This window comes from Labeo rohita, chromosome 3, assembly GCF_022985175.1.
Source record: "Labeo rohita strain BAU-BD-2019 chromosome 3, IGBB_LRoh.1.0, whole genome shotgun sequence".
In the NCBI taxonomy this organism is placed as follows: Eukaryota; Metazoa; Chordata; class Actinopteri; order Cypriniformes; family Cyprinidae; genus Labeo; species Labeo rohita.
The window spans coordinates 17,343,208-17,363,878 of record NC_066871.1 but is presented as its reverse complement, the minus strand read 5'-3'; the positions used below and the strand labels follow the sequence as shown (position 1 = coordinate 17,363,878).

At 36.5% G+C, this 20,671-nt stretch overlaps 1 protein-coding gene across 2 annotated transcripts in view; it reads right to left on the bottom strand.

The window, feature by feature from the left end:
* Positions 1–20,671, bottom strand: part of LOC127157815 (protein phosphatase 1 regulatory subunit 29) — a 112,688-nt gene that overhangs the window by 76,933 nt on the left and 15,084 nt on the right. The window lies entirely within an intron of this gene.

Here is a 20,671-nt window from a genome sequence, read left to right as displayed (position 1 = left end):
AAGTAGGAGCGACGAAAGAGTGAAGCGAGTATGAAATTACAGGGGGAAACTGAGGAAAGACAGACTTTTGAGTTTTAGCACTCTTTCATTTTGTACTTTGAAGTAGAACAAGCGTTAGTGGACCGCCACCTATTATTATTATACAATCTCAAACTAATATGTACTTCATATACAGTTTTATGCGAAAGTTTGGGAACTCCTTACAGAAAATGTGACCAATTTTAACAAAATAAGAGAGATCATACAAAATGCATGTTATTTTTCATTTAGTACTGTCATGGGCAAGATATTTCACATAAGAGAAGTTTACATATAGTGCTGAAATTATTCAAATAACCCCCTTCAAAAGTTTGGGAAACCTTAATACTGTGTGTTGTTACCTGAATGATCTACGACTGTTTTTTTTTGTTTTGTTTTGTGATGGTTGCTCATGAGTCCCTTGTTTGTTCTGAACAGTTAAACTGAGCGCTGTTCTTCAGAAAAATCCTTCAGGTCCTGTAGATTATATGGTTTTCCAGCATCTTTTGTGTATTTGAACCCTTTCCAGCACTGACTATATGATTTTGAGATCCATCTTTTCACACTGAGGACAATTGAGGGACTCAAACACAAACATTCACTGATGCTCCAGAAGGAAACGCAATACATTAAATGTTTCCCTGTTGCATTAAAGGGATGTTCACCCAAAAATTACAATTCTGTCATTAATTACTCGCTCCAAACCCGTAAGACCTTTATTTCTGATGAAATCTGAAAGCTTTTTGACCCTGCATAGTCAGCAATGCAACTGACACATTCAAGACCTAGAAAGTAGGGGTGTAACGATACATGTACTTGTACTGAACCATCACGGTACGGCCATCTCGGTTCGGTGCATGAGGCCTTACAACGAATACAGGCAATTCACCCTCAATCCAGAAGGGGGCGTTTCTGTCACAAAACTGAACTGAAACTCAGCAAATATAGGCTACATTACGTGTTGCACCGTTTTTTTTTTTTCTTGTCTATAAGTTAACTAAAATATATTTCAAGTATTTATTCCTTGTATGTTTATATGTACTGCAGATTTTATAGCTTATATATGACATTAACTTGATATAATATTTAGTATTTTCACATGTAGGTGGAAAAAATTTAGTTTGTACTACTGTCTGTTTAAAATAAATGAAAAGAATCCTAGCATAGTAGATTTGTTTTTGTTTGTTTGTTTTTTTTTTTTCCTGTTGTACTGAAATGCATGCGTCGTGGTACTCTCATGGTTCTCCTTCAAAGGAATGGGTTACCCAAAAATTAAAATTTGATGAAAATGTAAACTTACCCCCAAGGCAATCCAAGATAGATGAGTTTGTTTTCTTATCAGAACAGATATGGAGAAATTTAGCATTATGTAACTACTCTGCAGTGAGAGTCCAAACAGCCGATAAAAGCACAACTCCAGTCCATCAGTTAATGTCTTATGAAGCAAAATGTTGTGTGTTTATAATAAACAAATCCATAATTAAGATGTTTTTAACTTCAAACCATGACTTCTGGCTGAAATACGAGTCCTCTATCCGCAATATTGCTTTCTCCAGTGAAAAAAAGTCTTCTCATTTAAATCAGATATGAACAGATCAAGCACTAAAGAAAAAGACACCTTGGTGATTTTTTTTGTGAGAGGACAATAGGACTTTTTCAGTGGAAGATGCGTCATTATGGATTATGGACTGATATTTCACTTCACAAAACATTATTGACAGACTGGAGTCTTTACTGGATTATTGTGATGTTTTTATCAGCTGTTTGGACTCTTATTCTTACGGCACCCATTCACTGCAGAAGATACATTGGCGAGTAAGTGATGTCATGCTGAACTCTCTGGGATGGCCTGAGTCAGTTTTCACCAAATTTTCTTTCTTAGGTGAGCTATATATATATCTCAATGGCTTTGCAAAGTAAGCACTATAACAAAGTTATACATCAATATGGCACTATACACGTTATTTCGGGCTTAATATAAAAAACTGTGTATCTATCAGGGGGTGCATAAAAACATAAGAAGACTCGGTACTACACATTAAAAACGACATGGTACAATATATTGTGGTACAAAACAGAAGCAAGTAACACAATCTACATCACCAGTTACAAATCAAATCTCCAGACTCATTCCAGCAAAGCGAGAGAGCTGAACGACAGAGGAGCACTGGAGTATTTTGTTGAGACAGAATGAAAGATAAGTGTGGTGGAATGAGCCTGGGGAGATCAGTGCATCGCCTGCCTGCTAGATGCAGTAATTTAGCAAACAAAAGTTCGGGTATTGGTATTGGAGAGGGAAGGTGGGAGAGACAGGAATGATGGGGCAGATCTTTCCATCAATCACACACCCAAATCAATGAGTCAGGCAACCGTGAGCGGAGACAGAGGAGATGTAAAGATTCAGAAGAGAGAGACTGGAGGTGGAGGTGGGTGTGCAATGAGAAAAGAAAGTAAGACAGAACTCACTTATTTGTGAATATTTGAGTATTCCTTAGGTTCATTAACTTTTTTCAAGTAATGTTCCATTAAGTGGCTATTTTATTCTGTTTTTAGCCCTGGGTGAAAGAATAAAAGAGTTTGTGAACAACAAAAATGGTTTCCAGACTTCCCCATACTGACTGATAATGATAAAAAATCATTCTAGAAGAGGAAACCACGACCCTCTTACATCAGCTATCTCTGTATGTGTCAGTGCCCGCAGGGACAGTGGGTGTCAGCCAGACCAGCAAAACACCAACAAAAATGTAAGGAAACTCAGTATGCTGTCATTTAATTTGTTGTGTATATGACTTTCATGACTGTTTCTTAAGTACATTTTTAAAAAATGCCCTTTGTAATAATGTCAAATTAAAATGTTTACTTTACATTTCATTTTTAATCATTATTTAAAGGGGTTTTATAGGGGTCATCGGATGCTAAGTTCACTTTTACATGTTGTTTGAACATTAATGTGTGTTGGCAGTGTATGTACAAATCTACCCTGTAATGGTAAAAATCCATGCAGTGGTTTTTAATTAATCTGGAAAAATAATACTCCTGTTTTCAAATGTGGCGTCAAACCGACAGAGGCCGCTCCCACCATAGTTGATTGACATGAGCGTCTTACCTCAGATCAGCTGTAACAGTCCACCCTCCATGTTTCTTTCCATGTAAATTAGACAAGAATATCTCAAATTGAGCGATTGAGGTGTTGTGTTGCTGGATGTAATGAACATAGTGGTTGTCATTTACTCCCGACATCTGAGCCGCTGAAGATGCAGTGGATTATGTTTGTTAGTGAAGAGAATGCGCCTCCCGATCTACAAAATGCATCTGTGTTCGCGTGAATCATTCATGATCCAGCTTCACTTACAGCAGAAGTGAGTAAAAGGGATTTTTATGAATCTTTGCGATCGCCTTTCCTAATAATGAGCTAGTTAACAAGTTTAGCGCCTAAACGCGGCTAAATGCGGCTAAAGTAAACAGGCTGCTCAATCCACAGACAGAAGAGAGTGGGCGGGGCGAGCAGAGCTCATTTGCATTTAAAGCAGCCTCAACCAAAATGGGATGATTTTTGCAGAGCTGATTTTGGCAAAGTAAAAAGGGTGTTGTTTTACACTGCCGTTGAGAATTTTTAATCAAAGTATATTAGAGACTTTTCATTAAGACCCTAAAGAATCATATCAACTTGTGGAAAATGGGCATCTGATGACCCCTTTAAAAAGTACACTTATTTAGATTCTTTACACTAACATGCTAAAGCACAGGTAAGGCATGTGTATTATGCATATGTATTGTGCCGTATGATTTACCTGATTACTACACTTACAGTATACTGAAATTAAATATAAATATAAATATAAAAAAATATAAATATATTTATACATAGTACATGAACACATAAACATAATTTCTAGAACTGCTCTGAGAGTCATCTCATGAGCATTTTAAACTATCGTCATATTATATATAAACTGAGAAACGTAAAGGTTTTTACAACAACCCATCAAAATAAAAGTTTGGTTTAACTTAAAGAAACTGTGACAGAAATATATTACTTAATGTAATGGTACTACTACTAATAATAAAATGATTCTTAAAACATTATTTTTTAAAAAACATTCAACATAAAAATTATTTAACAGAATTTATTTCCAGTATTTCTGAAAAAGAAAAAAAGAAAGGAAAAAAAAGCTATAAACTATTTTTTTTATAAAACCAATTACTTATAGATGCTTTTGATTATTAAACTATTAAAATGGAATCTAAAAAATTAATGGAAAACAAAAATTTATGAGAAAAAAAATAGGGCCATAAAATTTTTTTTTCAGTTATTAGCTTTTTCATTAATAACATTTAATGTAACCATTAAAACAGTGTCTAGAAAAAATCTAATGGGGAAAAAAACAAACAAACAAACAAACAAACAAAAAATAAAACGGATTTCAAAGGGCCATACATATGTTTGTTTACAAATATATTTAAATACATGATACACAGGTTTCAATAGAAATTACATTTAAAGTATATTTAATTTACCATAAATGCTTTTAAGTACAATCAGTGGTACATTTTAAACCATACTTCACAGGAAACAGAAATAATTATGAAATGTACTTAAGGTCTAATTAAATGTGTCCAAAAAAAAAACAAACAAAAAAAAACATACATTTTACTATAATGCATTTTCATTTAATTGCAGTGCAGTTAAACGTTTAAAAACTTCTGTTGTAATTATTTTTTGTTATTATGGAACTAGAAACAATAATGCATTTCCATTTAATTAAATGTTTAAAAATGTTTTTTTTTTTTTTTTTTTTTACTTTAAAAAACTTGATTGTCATTGTATGGTAAACAGAAGAGTGATCATCCTGCTTAACATATTTAGTGTTTAACAAAAGATAGAAAACTAAGGAACTCATGAGGAAATGACAGATTGGTAGATTTTGGATGAGCCGTCCCTTTAACAATGATGCCAATGAAGCACTGTTGGCTCTGACAAGGTTCACGGCAGACATGACTTGAGGCAGGTAAACGGAGGGAGAGATAGAATCAAGCCACAGTGGAGGAGGAGTAAAATAAGGCAGAGGTTGTGTAGGAGGATCGCTCTCTATTATGCTGTTGTCCCTGGCAACAGCCACTTTCTCTGTCTCTCTCTCTCTCTCTCTCTCTTTTCTTCATCCTTCTCTTCCACACCTCCTCTTCCTCCAGCCTCTGCTGTTCACCGTTAGCCTTTTCTGTTTTTGGCCTCAACCTCCCTCACTCATTCTGCCTCAATCGCTCACGGCCTTGCTGCTAATACACCATATTTGCTTTTTCTATTTCTACGCCATCATGTTCATTTCTGTCTCAATTCACTCTCTCACTCTCTCGCTCGGTCCGTGAGTGCAGTGAGTTAATGAGTTCTCAGTTGTCTCACAGTGGCACTGAAGGGAGGAGAGATTGTCAGTCAGTCTGTGCATCTCGAACACACTAATCCCTGAATTTATCTGCACAGACATGTGCACTGGCACAGCATACCATGCTCGCTTTCTCTCACACGTACATGCGAATATTCAACCCGCGCACCCACTGTATCGCCGCTGACGTGGTAAATAAACGTGCGAGATGCCTCTCGGCCAAGGTCTCGGCGATAAACAATAATACACTTGGTAAAATGTTGACAATAACAGGCCAGAAAAGAGCTCTAGGAATCCTTGGCAGTGTTAAAGGTGTCTGTTATCATTGAGATTTGACTTCCTGTCAGAGTCCTGATCTGTATTTTGGCCCTCTGCTAGCCACAAGCAAAATAACTTCAGTCACACTGTGATTTCCAGACAAATCAAATCTCGGACCGGTGCACAGGTATGGTTATTTTCCAACCGTGTGAACTTTGTTTTGGCTTCTGACTTCTGTCTGGTACCCTGCGGCCCCCTTCACTTTCTGTTGCGTTCTCCATTTTGTTCTCTCTGTCCTCGAGGATGTACTTTGAGAGTGAAATGTTGAATTTTCAGCAACAGTGCATGGATTCAAGTGTAGATCGCCATGCTTTAAAGCATCTTGCTGTTGAAATGACCATACAGAGTTCTTCTGCAAGGCCGTGTATCAGATATCGCTTTCGGCCTGGACGACGAACAGATCAAAGAGCTCTTTATACAAATGGTCAGGTTGAGAACGCAGATTGTGCTCTTTGTCAGCCCGAGGTTGTGATTTCACACATGCTCCCTTAGATGAGACCAGCTGGGAGAATATATACATACAGACCTAAAAGTGGACCTTTTGTCACGGTCTCCGAAGAAACATGACCTGCATGTTGAAAGACTCAGTAGGTCCAAATTCCCTCAAGGGAAACTCATTATTCATACTAATTATGCCATTAATCTAATCAGCCTCATTTCTCCATCTCAGATCAATGGCTATCGATAAGGTCTCAGTCTGCCCGAGGCGTTAGTATCATTGCACCTCCCTCTGCTGTCTCAAACACAATGCTGTTAAGACTCAATGTTCCTCATGTGCTTCTGCTTGGGTTCAATCTTACATGAACCTTCTGGCGACGTTTCTACTGTTCAAACAAAAGGAACATGAGACATGAGACAATTTACAAGTAAATATCATTTACATCCCAATGGTAATTCATTTTTACAGAACAGTATCCAAACTCCAAATTATGAACCGGTGAGCTGACAAATGGCAAGTTCTGTCATCAAATTCTAGATGGCACAGGCTAATGTGATGATATTCACAGCGTTAAAGTCCACCTGATCTCATGACGAAAACATACCTGTGGGAACTTCTCCGCAAGATGCGAAATACGTATCACCATGTAAGTTTTGTGACATTTTCAATGTGAATTGTCCACTAAGTGGCGCTAAAAGAGTGTTCGAACAGATGAACACACATATCATACATTTTATGCAACATTGGTTTTGTATGTGTCACCGCAGTTCTGACTTGAAATGTCCACTGTGTGGCGCTATAACTCTAATGTTCTGTGACATTTTAAAATAACATACCATCTGGACTACACCTAAACCTACCCGATAGTATGAACAAAAGCCAGTGTGATGTAAAAAAAAAAAAAAATGCAATCGTAAGCATGCCGTTTTAGCTTGTTTGTCGATCTCTCATCTTCAGCTCTTTCATCGTGAGTCATGTTTTTCATGGAAATCGTACCAAAGGATTCAGCATCCTGCATAATTCCGTGCTGGCTGAACTACCGAGCAAGCTTGTTATGTCTGGAAAGCAAAACATATGGAACTGTAATCATAACTGTGTAGAAAAACAATTACAAGTATTCACTGTTTTACCACCTCTAGTGTTCATTTCTGTTGGAACCTGAAGCGATATGTACTTATTGGTACATATTTTGCGTCTTGCGAAAAAGTTCCCATAGGTACGTTTTTGTCATAAGATTACGTAGGATAAACTACTTGGCACAAAGTGACTGGTTCATGTTGCATGCACAGCCAATGAGCTTGCTGTTTTAAATTTAAATGGCAGGTTAGCATTTACTAGAGCATTTCAAAGCACGCTTTCAGAGTTCCTCTGAAACCCTCCACCTTCCCCAGCTCCACCTGTATAGATCTGTTACGGGCTATTATATATGTCCTAAATACTCCGTATTGGTGTACAGTTTTATGCAAAAGTTTAGGAACCCCTTGCAGAATCTGTGAAAAATGTGAACAATTTTAACAAAATAAGAGAGATACAAAATGCATGTTATTTTTTTATTTAGTACTGTCCTTGAGTAAGATATTTTACATCAAAGATGTTTACATATAGTCCATAAGACCAAAAAATAGCTGTACTTTTTTAAATAACCCCCTTCAAAAGTTTGGGAACCCTTGGTTCTTAATACTGTGTGTGGTTTCCAGGATGATCTATGACTGTTTTTTTTGTTGTTTTGTGATAGTTATTCATGAGTCCTTTGTTTGTTCTGAACAGTCAAACTGAGCACTGTTCCAGGTCCTGTAGATTTTTTAGTTTTCTAGCATCTTTTGCATATTTAAACCCTTTCCCGCAGTGACTGTATGATTTTGAGATCCATCTTTTCACACTGAGGACAACTGAGGGACTCAAACACAACTATTACAGAAGGTTCAAATATTCACTGATCCTCCAGAAGGAAATACGATGCATTAAGAGTCAGGGTGTGGGGGGGTTAAGACTATATAAGACTAATTAAAATTGTATACTATTATGTCTAAATAAAAATAAAATAAATCACACTGAATGCTATGAAATTATAATTCACAGTGTGCAAATGATTACACTGAACTGTGTTACTGAATTATTAGTACCATATTAAGTTTAAGTGAGCATTAAACAGTATCTTATTCTATTTTAGATGGTAACCTAAATGTAAAAATAAAGGAAATGAGCATAGTTAGATATCCAATATCAACCAACACTTTTAATATTAACAGCAAAATAAATACTCGCTGCTTCCACAATGGTGTGAAGCAGGACTAATGGTTGTTGATCACACAGAATGGCTTCTCTGTGGTGTCTCATCAGTTTCTCTTTCTTGGTAAAATGAGGAACAGAGTTTCTGACTCAGAAGACCCAACGCTAATTGGCTATTATTGTCCAAATTCTCAGCAGAACAAAATGAAATTGCAATAAGTCACTATGTTCATACTTCAGCTAATGACTACGGCCTCCTGTTAGCATCGCTCGCAGCTGCAGTTAAAGTGATTGATGTGCCCTGTGTATATTTAAACGAGTTACAACACAGCTGTTATTTTAACTCACAAACAAAAAAAAACAGCAGGGCTGCGGCAACGCAGATACATAATGTTGAAGTATTTTTACATTCACGTGGGGTAGCGATCATAAAATACTATGAGCTATGAATGACTGCCCGGTTATTCCACATTTGAGTCAAGCATTAAAAACAAACATTGTAGGTTTATTTAAATACTTAGGGTGATTCGTACAAAAAAAAAGACAAAATTGGCCAATGGAAGAGAAAGGTTTATAAAATATGATGTTAAGAATAAAATTATGAGCTGTATTTATTTCACAGTTTTTAGAACCTAACTGGCATCTTCACTTTCATCTGTATTAGACCAGGTTACTTAATCAAGGAATCAATTAATCAATATTTAACTTAGTGCATAAGTTTTTTTTTGTTGATATTTAACCACACACACACTGTGAACACACATCTGGGGGCAACTGGGGGTTCGGTGCCTTGCTCAAAGGCACCTCAGTCATGGTATTGGCGACCTTTGGGTTACAAGCCCGACTCTCTAACCATTAGGCCACAACTGCCCCAAGAACCATTTCGAAGAACATTTTAAAAATCTAAAGAACCTTTTTTGACTATAAAGAACCTTGTCTGCATTTGAAAGGTTCCATGGATGTTCAAGGTTCTTCATAGAACCACTGATGCCAATAAAGAACCTTTATTTTTAAGAGTGTACATAACAACTGATTGAAAGAATATTTAAAATGGATTTAATGTAAAATGTACACATAAAAAAGTTGAGGATCATCATTGTTGAAAAAATAAACTCTAACTTCAAAACCCTGATTCAAATTTGTTAAATAAACAAGTGATAAACAATGGTCAAATATGCAGTTTAGCATCTTTTTTTGACCCTCTCAATGCTGACCAATAAGAATTAAGTAATTTCAGAGAGCTGTAATGAAATAAAACAAAGTTTAATTTGAAAATAAAACACTTTTGTGCCTTGTTTGAATTAAATGTGGAGAAAACAGTCATTATGGGCCTGTATGGGTGCTTTGCAGTAGGTGAAGACAAACTGCAGTTAAAAGAAAGCGGGAGAGAACAAGAGTGCTGAAATGCTGAGGGAAAGCAGGAGGGTAGTTTTTAGCAGCAGTCAAACTGTGAGCCCTGCAGAGAGAAGAGAAGAGCGGTATTTTTCCATCTGCTAGGTGAGCGTAAAGCACCCGAGTCATCAGGTGTCTTAAAAAAAAAAAAAACACACACATACGTACCATCACTAAACACACATATCACATTTGAAATTGTTCCAATACACAGGGCGATGTGCCAAATGTTTATAGTCATTGTTTATTCATCCAGTTTTGCACCCAGGACTCAATCTGTTGCCTTCTGCTCTGAGGGTGACTCATTAACTACCTGCAGAATTAACCCTGCATGTGCCCTGGTGCATAATGAGGTGCAGGAGGAGATGTGAGTGAGAAAAAAAGCCAATTTCATTCCTTATTAGACCTTAAGGAGGTGCATCACACCGACCCCTATAGTGTGTGAAGTACATGTGTGTGAGCTCGGTGATTTTACCTTTCATTATAAAATATACCGGTGAGCCAAAACATTATGGCTACCTGTCTAATAAGCTGTAGGCCCTATTTGTGCTGCTAAAACAACACTGACCCACAGAGTCATGGACTCTACAAGACCTTTGTCAAAGTCACACAGATCTTTATTTCTGCCCATCTCTCCTGCTCCTACACATAAATTACTCAGTCCTTCACATGTGACCTTGTTAAGAGATGATTAACAATATTCACTTCACCTATGACTGGTCATGATATTTTGGCTCACTGGCGTATATTATCCCGCATTACTTCAGTAGAAAGAAAGGAAGAAAGAAAGTAATGAAGAAGGAAGAAAGAAAAATGTAAAGCCAAAAGGTATAGCTATTAGTCATGTAGGACTGATGTATCCACCTTTTTCCTGAGTTACCGATTCCGTTTGGGTGCTCTCATGCTCCATATAAATCCATGTTAACACTGGGTAAAAAAGACTGGCTTAATTAATTAACCTGAAACTTTTTCAGTATAGATAAATATAAAATTTGTGCACAGGGTTAAGCTGTGCCATTGAAGGATTTCCTGTAAAGTACTTGTTTTGTGTACCAGCAAATCTGTTTGTGTCCGTTATCATTTTGTGCAAATTTGGCTGATTCTTGATGCGATTGTGGGCAGCAGTGCAAAGTTGATTCTGTGCTAACTTGATCAAATATTTGATGTTTTTTAAAATGTTGTATATTTAAGTAGCAAATTGATTATGTTGGGTGTCCATCTTAGAGATAATCATCATGTTTATAATGAAACCATCATATTTAAAAAACATGATATTAATTATATCATATAATAAAATATCATTTGTTGTTACTACTGTATATAAAATTATTATGGGATCTCCTTCAGCACCTTCAGAATGTTTACTTTATAAAATGATTTTGTTTCTGTATCTTAAAATATATTTTTATATTACATATTTTAATGACTATTTTTATTGAACAAAAAACAGTGATTGTTTTGAACAAGTATTAACTTAAACATTATTGTAAAAAAAAATGTTAGTTTAGATATTTTTTTCAGCTGTTGTACTTAATAGCAAAATATGAATTGCAATTCTCTTGCAAGACACAGAAAGATACAGCGCAATGTGATTTGGAAAATCATTAGCACACATGTTTTGTGCATTAATTAATTTGGAGTCATTTTGCAAACATTACTGCTACAGTTTTGATCATCATGTTGCTAAAAATACGCATTAATAGGCTAATACAATGTCATATAAAACAGGCACATAGATTTATCTCACTTTCATTTCCCTCATGTACTCCCTCATGCATGTTTGTGACATGGGGGTTTTACTTATTCATAATACTGAATTTCACAAAATCATCTCACATTTTATTATTGAAGAAAAAGTGAGTCATGGCATACTTTAGTTCAAAATATACTGTTTAGGAAGATTCTTAACATCAACAGAGGTTGTAATTTCTCACTTTGAAGACCTATTCTTAGGTTATTCTGTAACTTAAAAGCTTGCACTTCTTTTCAGACTAATACATGATTACACCATTTAGAAAACATCATCCTAAGTCATTAGAAGCAGCCTGCTGGATTTGCAGGTCACAGTGCTCCTAGTTTACCAAGCCAAAAACAGATGTAAAACCACTGGCTTCACTGGCTTATATACCTACAAAGGTAGGTATGAATCTGGGCGTCCCGCATGCAAATCATTGCTCCGTATGACACTGTGCAGATGACTCAACATCCTCCACCGTGAATAAACAGAAGCACATGGCACGGAAAATTGTCTCTCAGATATTCTCAATCTTTAGACGGGGACCTCAGGCTCCCATACATCCTCTGTGGCATTAAAGAATTGCCCAGAAATCCATCAGTTTGACCCCATTCGAATTACTCTGTAGGCACAGACAGCTTTCAGGATTCCCTGCCAAGAAGGTTTGGGAACAATAATCATCATCTCTCTGCCACTCCATCATGTAGGCCATGAGGAAACAGATCAGCTTGGTCATTCAAAATATTCTGAGTTTCATCCTGACCACAGAATGTTTCTCCTGTACTTTTTATATTATTTGTGCTGAATTCAATTTCTGGCTTTCTGGCTTTCTGGCTTTCTTTCTCTGGCTCTTGCTGGTGTAATGAAGCGCTCCTGACATAAAACTTGGAGGGTCTATCATCTTTGCCGAAGAAATGTGATGCAGCTATGTCAACTTGTTTATATGGTGGATAAAGCCAGATTCCCAACTTTGCTGAGGACTCATGACACCATAGCGATGTGTGAACAACTTGCTCTAAACCAGAAACACGAGGACAATAAATTGTTGGGCCAGTGTTAAGACTCTCCAACACTCCTGAACAAATCTATACACAACTAATGTTTATTAGCAATTATCCTTATTTCCTCATTTCTAGACAGAGCTTGAAATGGTTGGACACATTGCCAAACTTCCCATGTACCCAATGAATGAGTCAAATTCATGAGTCATGATTGAGTGCTGGTTGTTCTTAAATTTTCAATGACAAAGAGCATCCTGTGGTTTTAATCAACCAAGAACTGTCATCTTTTAAACTCTCTCAATGTCACTCCATAGACCAATTATGCAACATTTTAAGAGGGAAAGTCACCTGTTCTTAACTTGTTTTATTACCTGGGTCTCTCCTTCTGTTCAGTGCCTTTAAAACTTTGACTTTTAATTTCACTTTTACATAGTGTTTGCATATAAATGTGTGGACACAACCGCCCTACAATGATAAAAATCCTTTTCCACTCATTTTAGTTTAATCCCCAAAAAACCTAAACAAACTTAATGATCAAGCCGTTCTGATTATCTGAGCAGTTTGACATCATACTGCTCAAGCCCCGCCCATAACTGCTGACGGACTGTCCCGTATTAGTATATTTCTACCATCACCCAGTTGTACGTTGTCTGCAATTTTCTCCACCCTCAAGCAGCCGTGGCAACAACAATGTCTCGTAAGCAATGCAGATGTTTTGTAGCTGGATATAAAAGTGAACATAAGAGTCTTAATTTTCTCCCGACATCAGAGCCACTGAGCACACAAAGGATTAGTTTTGTTTTTATGGTAATGTGACACCAAGAAGAGAGGGGGTGCAGTGAGCAGTAGCTCATTATCATTTAAAGAGACATGCACCGCAAACGTATGTTCCAGACATTTTTTGAAGACCTTAAAGAATCACACCAACTTGTTGAAAATGGGCATCCAATGTCCCCTTTAATGCTTCATCATTAACTCTTTCCCAGCCAAACACAGAATTTTGGGAATGCTGATGGAAGTCATCTACTGTATCTTTGCTTTGATAATAGTACTGAATATGATCCGGGTATAGTATTTGATAAAAATGTGTTTTTTTCAGCTTTTTGCTTAAAAAGTTGCTTTTTTATAAAACCTACCTACATTCAAGTATTTATTAAAAAAAAAAGAATTCCTGAAGCTAGAATAAAAGTAAAAGTAGAGGGTCTGTTCTTTATTTTGATGTATTGCATATTCAGATACTCATACAACAAAATATTCTGGGGGCCATGAAATTTTAGTGAAAATCCTCAAAAATGCTGGTGGTAGCATCATCACTCCAGTCTTCAGTGTCACATGATCCTTCAGAAATCATTCTAATATGCTGATTTAAGAAACATTTCTTATTACTATCAATATTTCCCCCCAGGATTCTTTAATGAAGAAAGTTCAAAAGAACAGCATTTATCTGAAGTATAACTTTTGTGAAATTATACATGTATTTACTTTTGATCAGTTTATGTGGTCTTCCTGAATAAATGTATTAATTTCTTTAAAAAGAAATGCTGACCACAAACTAACTTTTGAATGGCAGTGTAATATTTAAATGAATAAAGTTAATGTCCCTTCTTATGATACCATAATAGTTATAGCCTACTCAATAAAATAAAATGATTCCATGTTTATTCCCTGTATATTTTCAAGATAAAAATATACAAAAAGTGAACTCTTTAACCCTTCTTCAGTGTGGTTACAGAACAGACCTCTCTAAAGGCCTAACCTAACCTAACCCTAAAATTAATGTATTAACAATTATTAATGAGTCTAGTGTTTTGTAACAAAAATATACTGCATAACACAGATCCTTCAGTCAAAGGGTAAGGGTCAGTCTTTTGAGTGCTAGCCAGAATCACTCTAGTTCTCCCAGCGCTGGTGCCTCTGCACCCTGGGCAGGTGATAAAGAGCGACACATGGCTCATGGGCAGAGTGAGAAAACTGGCATCCAGCTGTTTTCAAACTCACATCAACAGCTGTGGAGTGGCCGCTCACTGCACAGCTGAGAAAGGATCTCCAGGGTTCAAACCACATAAAACTAGATTCTGTTATTTTCTTGGTTTTCAGCTAAAATAATGAAATAAAACTGAAAAACAAGAAGTTGCTTAGCCATTTAGCACCCATTTAATTTACCACAATAATTTCTGTCTATGAGTTGTAAGTATTTCAACACGATTTACCAAATAAATAAATAAATAGTGCTTGAATTTACAATGAACTAGTACAACTTTGATTGTACTTAGAATTTTAAAGCAGCAATTAAACATACAGTTATTTATTTAGTAATTTTTTCCTCAGTTTTCAGATTTAGTGGGTTGAATTTAAGGGGTCAGTGTGCCGGTCACTCTTGAGATGAATGAGAATGCTAATGGAGAGATTTAATAAGTAATATGGGCTGCAGTTCAATTTTGTACAGTGATTGGTTAGATTCCCTCTCGGTTTTCTCACTGATTTGTTAACTTTAATAGATTCAAAAGAAGCTGAACTTCATTCTTCCGTTGTCCTAACTCTCTACTCCGTCTTTTCTTCTCTTTCATTGTCCCGAGGCGCTCTGACGCCTCCATGCGTGTGGTCATGTGGCACTCTGGGGTGTTAGTGAGTCAGTAGGGCGTGAACTGCTCTGAACAGGCTGCCTCTCTCTCTCTTTCTCTCTCCTGCCCTCCATCCCTCTTTCCTGATGATTTCACTAAATTCTGAAACTGCATCTCCCTCCATCTCAGTTAATCTCTTTCTCTCCCTTCCTTGTCCATTTGTGCCATCTGTTTTTAAAGCCTTACTCTAACCAAGCACTGGGAATTAATAAGCGTTACATAACCAGACCACACTTGCTAATTAAACTACTGTACACCATTTATAACATTTACAAAGCAACATTTCAAGCTAAAGCTTCAAAAAGACTCAACAGCTTTTTTATGCAAACCCTTCAGAATACTTTCAATATGGAAACATTACTAAAAACAGCGGCCATATTTGCAGGCAACCTTGTCCTTCATAAACCTCAACAAAGGTAAGCCAGATCAATGTAGCCTAGTGTGCACGTTGAACAACAGCGACCACCATATCAACCCATGCACTGCCTCCTCCCGCTCCCTCCTTCTGCATTTGTATTGTTTGGGACCACAGTGTGTTACAATCTCAACACTGCAATAATCCCATTTTGCACAGTCATCACAACTGTTGCCATTCTAACCCCTGCGAGCAGCAGAGCATGACAGCATGCTCTTATAAACACCTTTCAATGCTCAATCTCTCTCGACCAGCCTCAATACGGCTGGCACCCACCGCCGACTCGCCTGTGATAATCAAGCAGTGCAGGGAGGTAATGTGGGAGTGAGGAAGGATGACCAGACTGTGAACGGGGTGTGAAGAGAGTGAGGTGAATAGCTATTAAATAGGAAATTAGTCTTTGAAAAGGAGTTAAATTAAATTTACAGTTACAGTCTGTACAATGCTTGGCATTGCTTAAGCAAATGTTTTTGGCAGAATAAAAAAAAGATATAAACAAACTGGTTGGATTTAGTTTGGGCAAAGTTATTTAATATTATACAATATTTAGTTACGTTTTTTAATACGAACGGCGTCCCAAGAGCGCTGACACAGTGTAACAGCACTGGGATTTTCACTGTTTGTTTCATTCAGTCTGTGGTCGGGAATAATCAGAGACTCTTTCTGTAGTTATATTATTACACCAGCAAGTGTCTGTCTTTATGAGTGAATCATTAAATGTTTTGTTTGAATGTGTTGATTCTTTTAGGAACACAACAAGTAGGGTTGGGAATCGAAAATCAATTGCAATTCCAGAATCGGATACTTAAGTTCAGAAATCGGATACTTGTAAAATTAAAGGAGAAGTCCACTTCCAAAACAAAGATTGACATATAATGTACTCACTCCCTTGTCATCCAAGATGTTCATGTCTTTCTTCAGTCGTAAAGAAATTATGTTTTTGAAGAAAACATTTCTGCATTTTTCTCCATATAATGGACTGATATGGTGCCCCGATTTTGAACTTCCAAAAGGCAGTTTAAATGTGGCTTCCCAAATGCAGTTATAAATGATCCCAGCTGAGGAAGAAGGGTCTTATCTAGTGAAACAATTGGTTATTTTCATTAAAAAAATACAATTTAAATACTTTTTAATCTCAAACGCTTGTCTTGCCTTTCTCTCCCTGAACTTTGTGTATTCTGGTTCAAGACAGTTATGTCTTGGGTATGTCGAAAAACTCCAATCGTATTTTCTCCCTCAACTTCAAAAATCATTTCAAAATCATCCTACATTACTGTACTGACCCAGTCTTTGCAATGTGAACATGCAAAGAAGATCAAACACCCTTAACAAAAAAGGTAAAACAGCGATATATTGGTGTTTTCACACCTGCCTCATTTAGTTCGGTTGAATCGCACTAGAGTTCGTTTTCCCTCTTGGTGCGGTTTGTTTGGGCAGGTGTGAATGTAGCAATCGCACTCGAGTGCGCACCAAAAGCAGACCAAAGAAGCGTACCGAGACCTCCTTGAAAAGGTGGGAATCCTGGACTCCTGCTCAAAATTATAAAGTAATATAAAGATACCTAAAAAAAAAAAAATGCAACAATAAGCCCGCAAAGCAGTTGTTCCATCCTGAGAGATGACAGCTGAGCGGAATCCCGGAAAAAAACGTGGAACTTTGACCAGTGAGAGGACAGTTTACTCGCGCATGACTTGTATTAACACATTTGGTCCGTTTAGAAACTTTGCTGTGTGAAAGCGAACTGCACCATGAATAAAAGGCAACATTGTAATAATTTTAACCCCTGTTTCGGAACAAAGCAATCGATCTACAGGTGTGAAAGCACCCTGACGATTTTGAAAACGGCTCGTTGGATCGTTTGAAAACGGCTTGATAATTGAGACTGTGAATTTAAAAAAGGTGTGAATGAGTTTTTATCATTGTAGGGTGGTTGTGTCCACACACTTTAAGACACATTTATATCCAAACATCATGTAAAAGTGAATTTTGTGTCGGTGCCAGTAGCCTTGTGGGCAGCATGCCGACATAAGGCGCAGTTGCGCTTCGAGTGTCCTGAGTTCGAAACCCGCCTTGTGGACCTTTCCAGATCCCGTCCCCCTCTCTCTCTCTCTGCCACTTGCTTCCTGTCATATCTCAACTGTGCTATCATGAAAAATGCAAAAAAAAAAAAAGTGAATTTTGCATCCGATGTCCACTTTAAAACGAATGGATCTATTTGTATACCCTTCACAGGGATAAGTCCTATACATTCCCTATATGGACAAAAATAAAATAGAAATATAAAATGTTAATAGCTACACTATATTTAAATGAAAACCTTTGTGATATTGGTTACTAACACTGGTGCTTTAGAAAGAACAGGCTTTAGTCAGAAGCATTTTTGTCTGACTTTCAGTGCCAAAAGGACAAAAGTTGAACCTCGATGTGTGCATGGAAAAAAAAAACAGTAATTCAAGTCAACAGATGTGTCAGGGTGACATATGACTCACTTAGAACAAATTAGGCATGCATCTTGAACAAGCAGCGTAAAGCATTATGATTGGTCGTCAGGCAGAGATATGAAATTTGCCTTTGTGAGGGGAAATCACTGCCCCCGAGGCTCAAGTCCCCCTGCTTTGGCATGGAAACACTGAACCTGAAATACAAAGGCTGCTGAGATGCTGTGGTGCCAGACAAGAGTTGACCTGATTCCTTATCCCCTGACCCAATCACATGCGAGAGGGAAGCCCATTGGGCAACGCATCATTACTAATCCACTAATGCTGAATCACGGAATAGATCAGATTTAGAGATCGCACAAAGAGCAGCTTATTGAGGGGCTGGCCACTGACAGAGGAACTGTGCAAAATCAGTAAAACACCCAAGGTTTGCGCTAATCCTGGTGAACAGTTTTGCATGGGGTGAAGAGTAAAGCGAAGGCTAAACGAATCATAATGTTCAGCGTCAGTCCTCTATTTCACCCCTTACTGTGAATCTAAAATCTTCAATAGGATTCTATTAACTCTGGCCTTCTCCATTACCGAGATTATTTCATCAAAATTTAAAGGGAACATTAGGGTTTGAAAAGGAAATAAAAGTCTACTAATCCATTATATGCCTCGTAAGACATTTGGCTCAATGGGAAGCCCAAATGTTACATCCTGCAGTAAAATAGTAAGTAAAGTAATCTCTTTTGCCACTAGACTACATGCCCACCTTCATGTTTTTTGCAAAAAAATGAGAAAAAAAAAAGTCTAGTTATCCAGTCTTTGACTTACAGAAATGAGGTTGGCACACCACAAAGCACCAACCAATAAATTTCAGCACGTCTTTCAACATTTGGGTCAGCTATATGAATTGCAAACGAGTATCATATTAAAGATGTGGAAATCCTGTGGTTAGTAAAATATGTACAATTCTATATTCAGATGTAAAAGTGACAGTTAACCAATGCAACTGTAAACAGTAATTTAACACAGATGTATCTTGTGAGATCCAAATGAATAAATAAATGAATGAATTCTGCCAAGTGAACTATATGTATGCCCTGCTCAGCATGTAAAATAGTGTGAATGAGTGCTAATCTCTGCATGATGGGAGCATGTCTGCAGCATGTGATGTTTTCCTGATTGAGCACAGAAGTAACTGAGCTGTCCATGGTTCTGAAAATAGAAGTCAGTAATGACTCACAGACAGCGAATTAGTGACAGAGAATGAGAGTAAGATAGTTTGGGGAGTTAATAGATGAGTATATAGTTTGGAGTTTATGTGGGCTGCCACTGGCCTAAGGGACAATTAGGTGACCCGTATATACACATACATACATACATATACTGTATATACACACTGCCATTCAGATGTTTGGGATTAGTAAGATTTTTAATGCTTTTTTAAAGTCTCTTATGACCATCAAGGTAAATATACAGAAAAAAAACTGTATTATTGTATTATATTGTTTTAAACATTATTACAGTTTAAAATAATGGTTTACTATTTTAATATACTTTAAAATATAATTTATTTCTGTGATGCAAAGAATTTTCAGCATCGGTACTCCAGTCTTCAGTGTCACATGATCCTTCAGAAATCATTTTAATATGCTAAATCCAAAATCCTTTCCAAAACAATATTAAGAAGCATAACTGTTTCCACCACTGATAATAAATCAGCATTAGAGTGATTTCAGAATCATTCACTTGACTTGGCAGAATTCATTCATGTGCAGTGTTGGGAAGGTTATTTTGGAAGTGTAATAGGTTACAGATTACAAGTTACCCTGTTTAAAATGTAATAAGTAGTGTAACCATTTCAGTTAGTTTATTTTATTTAAACTTTTCTAAATTTCTAATGAATGTTTTCAACCATTAATCATTTCAAACATTTTAACCAGGCAGTTTTAACCTTAATATTGATCACTGTCAGACGTTTTAAAATCACTTGAATTTAAATAATTGAGTGTTCATAGATCGTCCTAAGGTTAAATACAGATTTAAAATCATAACAAGTAGTAAATATTAATTTAAGAAATATTCAAGATGTAGCCCAACATTTTCACAAGTAACTGTAATTTAGCTAATCATTTTTTTAATCAGTAACTGTTACGAATTACAGTTACATTCATTTTGTAATTAAATTATGTAACACAGTTACATGTAACTATTTACTCCCCAACACTGTTCATGTGACACTGAAGCTTTGCATCACAGAAATAAATTATATGTTAAAGTATGTTAACATAGAAAACCATCATTATAAACTGCACACAATATTTCACAGTATTACTGTTTTTCTGTATTTTTGATCAAATTAAAAAAAAAAAAAAAAACAACATTAAAAATCTTACTGATCCCAAGCTATGTATTTGACCCTGGACCACAAAACCAGTTATAAGGGTCAATTTTTAGAAACTTTATTATATATATGCATAATATACATAAGCTTTCCATTGGTGTATGGTTTGTTAGGATAGGACAATATTTGGCCAAAATGGCAACTATTGGAATCTGAGGGTGCAAAAAAATCTAAATATTGAGAAAATCACCTTTAAAGTGGTCCAAATGAAGTTCTTAGTAATGCATATTACTAATCAAAACTTAAGTTTTGATATATTTACAGTAGGAAATTTACAAAAGATCTTCATGGAACA